The sequence below is a fragment of the Monodelphis domestica genome, chromosome 7, assembly GCF_027887165.1.
Source record: "Monodelphis domestica isolate mMonDom1 chromosome 7, mMonDom1.pri, whole genome shotgun sequence".
NCBI classification, from domain to species: Eukaryota; Metazoa; Chordata; class Mammalia; order Didelphimorphia; family Didelphidae; genus Monodelphis; species Monodelphis domestica.
Genome location: NC_077233.1, coordinates 273,438,912 through 273,448,794, shown reverse-complemented (window position 1 = coordinate 273,448,794; position 9,883 = coordinate 273,438,912). Strand labels below are relative to the sequence as shown.

The following is a 9,883-nucleotide window of genomic DNA, read 5'->3' as shown; positions in this document are numbered from 1 at the left end:
AACTAATAACCATTTTGTAGACTAATGTTTTTTCTCTGCTTACAGTAATTTAGAAACTTTAATAGATTTTTAAAAAATGGACCATAAAAACATCTCAATTTAATATGAACAACTTAGACCTGGGTAATATGAAACCAGAAGTTCAACAACGGGGACTATCAAAAAAGTACTAGTCTCAGAATGAGAAAATACAGGTTCTTATCCCAGCTCTGCCTCTTAGTAGCCATGTAAGTTTGGGAAACTCTCTCATCCTCTCTGTACCCTAGCCTCCTCATCTGGTTTAATACAATTTAATGAATATTAATGTTTAACACAATAATTCTTTTTGTTTGTTTTTAAAGTTTTATCCTTATTTTATTTTAATAACAAACTTTCAAATAAGTTTCCCAAAGTTATATGATTAATGCTATCTCCCTTCTTCCCTCTCCCCTCCCAGAGTTGACAAGCAATTCAATCTGGGTTATACATGTATTATCATGTAAAACATATTTCCATATTATTCATTTTTGTAAGTGAATAATCTTGTAAAACCAAAATCCCAAATCATATACCCAAATAAACGGTGGTAAATCATGTGTTTTCAACTGCATTTCTATTCCACACTTCTTTCTCTGGACGTTGATAGCACTCTTTGTCATAAGTACCTCAGATTTGTCCTAGATTATTGAATTGCTGTTAGTAACAAAGTCTATCACATTTGATCGTTCCACAATATTTCAGTTACTGTGTATAATGTTCTCCTGGTTCTGCTTATTTCACTCTGCATCAGTTCTTTCTGCAGTCATTCTACCACATTTTGTTCAGCCATTCCCCAAATGAGGGACATACATTTAGTTTCCAATTCTTTGTCCCCACAAAAAGCACAGGTATAAATGTTTTCTTACAAATGGGTTCTATCCCCCTCATTTTTTTTGTTTCTTTTGGATACAGATCTAGATGCACAATAATTTTTTGAGGATCGCACAGTATTGGATCAAGAAAGATAAGCAGTTTGTAACCTTAGACAGCTGTATAATTAAGAGTTATTATAACTTAAAGAACAGAATGGAAATAGTTCTATTCTACAACAAAATTACTAGTGTAAATAGACCCACCTCAGGTATACCTTGAAAATATTAAGAATTAAGTTCTAGACCACTGCAATAAAGTAAATATCTCAAAAAAGCGAATCACATTAACTTTTTGATTTATATTTAAAATATGTTGGATGGCTGTGACAATTTCTTAAAATAAGACAACAAAGTGTTTATTATTTCTTCCTTTCACTTTGAATTTTAGAGTCTGTTGTAGAGTTATTTCAATATTGTTGTTTCTCAGGGAATAGAGAGGAGCAAGAAAAGGGAGAGAGATTGGAAAAAAGCAGGTTGGTATAGCAGTCAGAACACAAACAACCTTTATAGATTAATTTTTCCATCTTTTGTAGATATCTCAGAACAGTTAAAGTAGAAACATCAAAGATCACAGATCACAGATCACCATAACAAATATAATAACAATGAAAAAGTTTGAAATGTGAGAATTGCCAAAATGTGACACAGAGACATGATCATGTGAGCACATTTTGCTGGGAAAATGGTGCTAATAAATTTGCTTATCATAGCATTGCTAGAAATCTTCATGTTGTTAAAAAAAAGCATAATATCCACAAAGCATAATAAAGTACAGCACAATAGAACAAGTTATGTCTGTATTCCCTTCTCTCCCCCTCTTATCTGCTTCTATTCCACAGGTCTTAAATAGTGCTAAAGAAAATTAGGCAATCTTCTGATGAAGTTCACCATAAATTCATGTTATAAAATATTAATGAGGTCTTCATTACTACACAATAATTTTTTATTCATATCTGATTGATTATCATAATCCTCTAGCAACTATTCTGAATCTTTTCTTCTCTTCTTAAGGCCCTGATGCTATCCTCTTCTGTTTTCATGGCATGCAACATTGCCTCCTGCTTTATTGAAAAACCTCAATCCATCTATCACGAGTTCCCTCATCTCTTATTGCACACTGAAAAACTCTAAATTAAGGGCTCTTGACCATGTTTGGTTCATAGACTCTGTTGACAATCTGGTAAAGCCTGTGGACTTCTTGAAATCATGTTTGTTGCCTATAATCATAGTTGAAGGAAATTATAAATTTCAATTAGCTAGCAAAAATAAGGATGTCATTTCCCTGTGCCCCCCACCATGTTCATAGACAGTCTTGAAAGACCACAGGTTAATATTTTGTTCTATATCTATATTTCCTCCCTGTTCTATGCTTGGAAGATGAACTTGTCTTTCTCCTTCTTAAGAATAACCTTGTGATTTATCTCATCTCTTTTCCCTAGCCCTATCTCATAGCTAGCTGTGTGGCACAGAGGATAGAATTCTGGGCATGGAAATTGACCTTCTATATTTACCGTGTAATCTAAACAGGTCACTTAAATGCTCTTTGCCTCAGTTTCCTAATTTGCACAATGGGAATAATAATAGCGTCTACCTCCAAGAGTTGTGAGATAATAATCTAAAAGAGCTTAGCACAGTGTCCTATGCATATTAGTATGATCTAAATTTTAGCTACTATTTTTTTATTGTCCCCTACTGTCATTTTCTCCCTCTCTACTGGTTTCTTCTTTACTGCAAAAAAAAAAAAAAAACCCAAAAAGCATACTCATACATTCCCTATTTTTTGGACCTTTACCTTCTGTCTTAGAATTGATAGTAAGTATTGGTATAAGGCAGAAGAGCAGTAAGGGCTAGGCAATAGGAGTTTGACTTTACCCAGATTACACAGCCAGGAGGTGTCTGAGGTAAAATTTGAACCCAGAATCTCTCATCTCCAGGCCTGGCTCTCTGTTCACTGAGCCACCCAGCTACCCCGAATTCCCTATTCTTAAAAGACTTCCACTATACTTCACCATTCCCTAGAGAAGTGATGGTGAATATATGGTATGAGTGCCAAAGATGGCATGTAGAGCACTCTGTGGGCATGTGACTTCCTTCCTTCCCTCCCTGCCCATCCCCTATCCCCCCAGAGTTTGCTACTAGAAAGGCAGAGGGACTCTGGCAGAGCTGCTCCACTTTGCCACTTCATCATGCCATGCCTGGCATTTTTTCACATCACCCACCCCTCCTCCCAACAGCCTAATGGGAGCTTGCAGGGGGGTAAGGTTGGTGTCTCACAGACAGATGAGCTGGAGGGGAATAGAACACTTGAGCCACTCCCCCTCCCCCTCTCTACACTTCCAGAGAACATTTCTCACTCCACCCATTACTCTGCCCAGCAGCCCAATGGGAGCACCTTTTCTCTTCCCAGAGTGGGGTAAGGGGTGGAGACATCCTGGCACTTGATGAGGGGGAGGACCATAGCATGCAGGTTCTGATGGGGGACGGCACTCGGTATGGGGAGTGAGGTGGTGGCAGGATCGGTGCTCCTTCTCTAAAAGGTTCACCATCACTGCCCTTGAGCTATCTTCCTATATCTCCTCCTCTCCATTATTAACCTTGAAAAAAGTACTATATAGTCACTCTTTCAAAAACCTCCACTTATTCTCAGAATTTGGCTTCTAATTCTACTACTTTCCTGAAATTCCTATCTTAAAGGTTACTAATGATCTCTAATTTCTAAATCTGATAGTCTTTTCCACAAGTCCTTTTTCTCCTTTAGATTTTTTGCAGATTTTGAAACTATCAAAAAATATTTGTTAAGCATCTCCTATGTGCTGGACATTGTGTTAAGTGCTGAGGATACAGAAGCAAAATCAAACCAAACCTAAAATACTAATGCAAAAATAAAAAAAAAGCAAACCATTTCTACTCTCAAGGAAAACTCATTCTAATGGGGGAGATAAATTATAAACAAGTATGTGCAAACAGGAAATAGGATGAATTGGGGGTGGTCTCAGAGGGAAACTGGAGGACTAAGAAAGACTTCTTAGAGAAGGTAGAATTTAATAAGAGAATTGAAGGGAACTCTTGCATCAAGAAGTGGAAATGAGGAAGAAGAGCATTCCAAGAATGGAGGACAGACAGTGAAAATGTTCAAAGATGGGATATGAAGTGTCATTTTCGAGGAGTCCTTTATAACTGGATTACCACATATGGTGAGGAGTAAGGTATAAGACTGGGAAAGTAGAAAGGAGCCAGGTTATGAAGGGATCTGAAAGCCAAAAAAAAAAAAAAAGATTATATATTTGATTCCAGAGGTGACAAGAAGTCATCAGAGTTTTGGGGGATGACATGGCCAGACCTGTGTCCTAGGAAGACCACTTTGACAGCTGAGTGGAGACCGGACCAGAAGGCTGTTATGACAAAACAGATGTGAGCTGATGAGGACCTGCATAAAGATAGTGGTTGTGTCAGAGGAAAGAAGTGGGACATATAAGAGGGGCATTATGAAGACAAAATTTATAACCTGGTAACATTGGATTTGGAGGTGTTGAGAGAAAGAGTAAAAAGTCAGCCTGAGTAACTAAGAACATGGAGGTAATTCTCTACAGTAATAGGGAATTTTTTTTTGGAAAAGACAATAAGATAAATTTTGGACAAGTTGAGTTTTAGAACATGGAACATCGTATGGCACATCCAGTTTGCAAATGATTAATAGGTGGTTGGAGATAAGAGACTGGAGGTTGGGAGATGGATAGGAATGGGCATGTAGGTCTGAGCTACTTCTGCATAGAGATGAAAATTGAAATCATGGGAGCTAATGAGATCACCAAATGAAACAATATAGAAGAGTGGGTACAAGACAAAGCTTAGGGGATCCCCCCCCAATTAGCAGGTATGATGTAGTAAGGGGGACAGAAAAAGGAGAAGATAGGTCTGAGAGAAAGCTGGAGAGAACAGTATCATTGTTAGCAGTACCCTCCTCCTCCATTTCTTTTGGTGTCTTCTCTAGTTGGAATTTCTCCTGCTGGATCCTAGATTATCTTCTACTTCCTGTTACACAAGTATTGGTGTCCTCTCAGGTCCTGTTCTGGGTCCTTTTCTTTTCTTAAAATTCTCTTTTACTGACTTCATGTGTTTTCAAGGACTTACTTAATACATCAAAGCAGATAATTCCCAAATCAATATGTGTACCCCTAATGTCTCTTCAGAATTCTAGTCCCACATTTCCCTCTACCTTCTGAACATCTTAAATATAGATATCCCTCCAGCATTTCAAATTTAATATGTTTAAAGTTGAATATATCTTTCCAAATCTCCCCAATCCCTCCTGCTGTCACAATTTTTAGTCCTAGTCGAGGTCGCCACCTTACTCCTACCTATCCATTTCCATCATTTCAGAATCATAAATGTGCTCAGAGTAGATAGAGTATGGGCACACACAAATGTGAATATTACCATTAGAACTTGTCCTCAGGAAATTCTGAGGAACTTAAGACAAAGAATGCTATCTATCCACCTCCAGAGAAAGAACTGTTGGAGTCAGAATGTGTGATTTTTCACTTAAGTTTACTTAGGTTTTTGTTTTAGAGTTTTGGTTTTATATGGTTAATCCCTTACAAAAATGAATAATTTAGAAATAATTTAGAAAGAGTTCCAGACAGTGGAAGCTAGTCTTCTTTTTAGTGGCTAAAATAATTTCTTGCCACTAGTGGCATTCCTTTTAATAACTTTTAAGTAGGGCATGTCATTTATAGACCATAGGAAATGAACTACCAAAACTTTTGCAGAAATAGAAAATATAATACATGTATATAACCAGAAAAATAAAGTGCTTTACAAACCTTAAAAATAATAAAGCATTTCTGAATTTAAAAAAAAGGAACTTGTCCCAAAGGGTAACTTGGTATTTAGAAAAAAATTTATTATTATTAACTACTGCTACAATCTTTGTTCATCTCCTCTCATCTGGACTCTTATAAATGCCTCCTAATATAGAATACTCTTGCATTTTCCATCCTCTGATCTATCCTTTACAAGAGTGGCAACATAATCTTTCTAAGGCCCAAAGCAAGGGGAAGGGAAAGGAAATATGCATTTATAAATAGTGCCCACTATGTGCCTGGTGCTCTGCCAGTCTCTTTACTACTATTATCTCATTTGATCCTCACCACAACCCATAGGTCTAATCTTTTCAGGTACCTCATCTCTTTGAGGATAATATACAAACTCCTTAGCATGGCATTTATAGCCATCCTAAATCTGACTCCATATACCTCTTCAACCTTATTTCACATTATTCTTTCTTCATGAACTCTATATTCCAGTCAAAATGTCTCTAAATGCAATAAACCATCTTCCCCACAGGCCATTCCTCATTCCTGGAATCTGCTTCCTCCCCATCTCTGAAGTGGAGTATTTGATGCCAAATCTGAGTGTCCTACAGGATTAGATGTTTCTTTTAAATAGCTGGGGAGCATTAACAAAGAAATAACACAGGCCTCTTGACCACTATGGCATGCCATTTACAAGCTGACTTTCCCTTAGCAATTTATATGTGGATTATTCTCTCCAAAAGTCGAAGGGCAGTAGAACAATATAGAGTCCCTTTCAATTTAATAGATTTGATGTTATTAAAGTCTTCTGAATTTGCCTCATGATAATTCATTAGGGTTGTTAAGTTGCATCAGATTCTCTTTCCTTTTAAAATAGCTCTGCCTTGAATAGACCAAAATGAAAGAGAAGGCATGGAAATTCACTAGCTTCTCAAGAAAGTGGCTATCTGCTAAGGGTATTATTAGCTTCATGGGAATTAGGATGTTTTTTAAGAGTATGATTTTACTATGAGCAGGAGAGCTCCTGGGCAATCTAAATGAATCCCAAAAGATATTGCGGGGCCTCCTGTGACCAATCTGAAACAGAAGATGCTTATTCATTAAATGTTTTAACTACCCAGGGGCCTAGATTCTTTTGCATCTGCTCTATGATCACATAGTTGTTAAGTCCCAGCTTTGTGTCATGCATATCAGTAGACTTAAAAAAATATAAGCAAGAGTTCTAAGTAATTTGGTTTTATTCAACCTCCCTATTAGCTCTGATGGAAGAAGTGAGATCTGTCATAAAAAAGGAGGCTAAGAGAGATATTAATCATCCTAGAGAGCCCCAAATTACTAATGTGATTGCTTTCACTGTCCTGCTGTATATCTAGCCAGCAATGTTTGAACAAATGACACAAGAGACAAAGACAGAGAGTGGAATGAGAAATTTGCTTTACTTTTCTGACTGTGACTAGGCAGCTCCCAGGGGAGCCTCAATTCACAAGCCCCAGCTGATGCATTTACCTTTAACAATCTAAAACCAAACGAATAGTTCAAAGCAAAAGCATTTAATGAAATGGTCCAGTGAGAAAAGTAGCAACAAAACACTTCCCTTTGTAAAAGTGAGGCATCCCATTGCAAGAATGGCCACATCACTGGGATGAATCGACATAGAGGGAGTGTGTGTAGAGAGCCATACACAAAGGAACATGTCGGGCCAACACGTATGTTTGAGGGGCTCACACATAGGGAGCATATGTGATGAAGGCAGATGAATGAATAGGTTAACTCATGCCTTGACATCCATGGATTGCTGATGTCTTCTAGTGATGTCACAGCATTGCTGAGCTGGCACCATAGTCTCCGCTGCCCACCAGTTAGTCAGTAATTAAACATTTATTAAACACGTACTTTGTGCCAACCACTGTGTTCCATTGGTTGGGTCTGGTGGTTTCTCTGGACTGTAGAGTATGCAAAAAGGAACAGTATATAATAGGTAAGTTGTGTTTCTGAAGGGGAAGCTTTAAAACAAAACAGAGAAGCTTATAATTTATCCTAGAGGCAATAGGGAGTCATTCAGATTTATTATATGGGAGACAGATATGGATAAATTTGTACTTTAGGAAAATCAATCTGATAGATGTGTGGAGGATGGCTAAGAGAAGAACTACCTTTTTTTTTTTTATCAGAAACTGGTATAAAGGAGAAGAGAATTAAGATGGTATCAGAGTTTCAAGAAACAGAGAAGAGGAGGGAGCCCCTGGCAAATGGTCAGTCTTCTCAGGAAAGTATGAGGTGAGGTGCTCACCTGAATGAAAGGCGAAGGGAGGGGAAAGTTCAAAGAGCAAAGAGAAGTTTTGAACATCCTCTAATAGAGGACTGAAGAGAGAATCAAGTAGGGAAGAATAAAAGGAACATCCATGACATTGCTTGGATAGTTGCAGTGTGTGTGTGCCAATTCTCATAGTTTTTTCCTTTTGACTTAAACTTGTATAAAAGACTAAAGAGTTTTCTGGGTTGGGACAAGGCCAAAATTCAATTTTATTATTGTCTGCTGAGCGGAAGGGGATATTTTCCTTTAAAATTAATTCTATTATTTGAGGGTGAGAGATTCTCAAAGTTTCAGTTCCCACTCCTACCCAAGATTTTCTCTTAAACTTCAGAGCTGAAGTTATCTTTCTCAACAAGCTCCTTACTCATTCAGGAAGGAGATAGGCCAGTAGTTCTTTTTGTCAGAGGTTTGAATTTTCAAGTTCATTTCTAGCTGAATTAAGGGCTCTCTAAAAATAAGTCCTGAAGCTCCTTTAGTAGATCTAGAAAGGGTTCATTCATAGCAGCTTTGATACAAGGCAGATGATAGGCTCCAAAGATAGGCACTGCAACTATTATTGGGGACTCAGAAGTAGCCACCACCCATTGAAGAATACCCCAAAAAAATATCAGACCCTCATTATTAGGTTTTGATATGGGTCTGGCAACCATTAGGATACTAATTGATTGGGGACTCTGGTTTGGGATGGAGGTCAAGGACAATACTGGTTTTAGCTCCACCCTCAAATACTCTAGCAGTTTTAAGGATGGCTTGGAGATTATAAGCAGTTTGGAAACCAAGATTGACCCAAAGGAGTATGGGCCTCCCAGGGGCCAGTGGGAATAGCACTATAGATTTATTTATTTATTTTAAAATCTTACCTTCCATCTTGGAATCAATACTGTGTATTGGTTCCAAGGCAGAAGAGTGGTAAGGGCTAGATAATGGGGGTTAAGGGACTTGCCCAGGGTCACACAGCTGGTAAGTGTTTGAGGTCAGATTTGAACCTAGAACCTCCCATTTCTAAGTTTGACTCTCAATCCACTGAGCGACCCAGCTGCCCTCAGCACTATAGATTTATTAATAAACAATTCTATTTTCTTAGTAGTAAATGTCTATTCATCAAAATTCAAAATTTCAGTAGATAAGTCTTAGGAGGTCAACAATATAACACTAGGAGCAGTTTGGCTATAGATAATATCCACAGGACCAAAACAATGAGCAGAGAGTATAAGAGAGATGTGGCACCAGATAACAGGGATCAGGGTGTAGAGACAGGAAGGATAGATTGTCAAGGCAGGACCTTAGTACTTGGATCATAGAGCTAGCAGAAATCTAGTGGGTCATCTAGTCCCATATCCTCATTTACCTATGAGGAAACTGAGGCTCATCTTGCTTAAGGTCATACAACTACTTAGTATCAGAGACAGAATTTGAACCCAAATCTTTCTGACTCTTAACTCCAGCACTCTATTTACTAGCTACATAGACTCTCTAAGCAGGGAATTAAGATAACAATGGAGTTAATTAGCCTGTCTATAGGTGCTTGGGCATCAAAGTTCAAAGCAAGAGTAGAGTTACTGGAATTGGACTAATACAAAGTTAAAGATTAAGTTGCTGGCCTGTGGCTACAGTTTAGGGACAGGCTTTACCAAATTTGGGGAAAAGGCAAATTCTCTAGGTAAGGATTAAGGTATAACAGAGATGAAGGTTAGTTTGTAGGGGCAGGTAACAAAACAGATCATGGAAGCAAAGTCACTTTCTCCACTAGGAGAATAGAAGCCATTTTTTTTTTTGCAAAAATTCTAGAAATTTCTTGGACCTTGTAGAGCTTAAGAAACAAAGGAATCTTTGTAACATTGAGAATTCCAGAAACTAGAGGAGGA

The 9,883-nt window shown here is 37.8% G+C and overlaps 1 long non-coding RNA gene across 1 annotated transcript; it reads left to right on the top strand.

Moving 5' to 3' along the window:
- Positions 1 to 4,327: 4,327 nt before the first annotated feature.
- LOC130455350 (uncharacterized) lies at positions 4,328 to 8,112 on the top strand. The gene is made up of 2 exons (XR_008913257.1): positions 4,328 to 4,466; positions 7,876 to 8,112. It is a non-coding gene; the product is annotated as an uncharacterized LOC130455350 (long non-coding RNA).
- Positions 8,113 to 9,883: the final 1,771 nt, after the last annotated feature.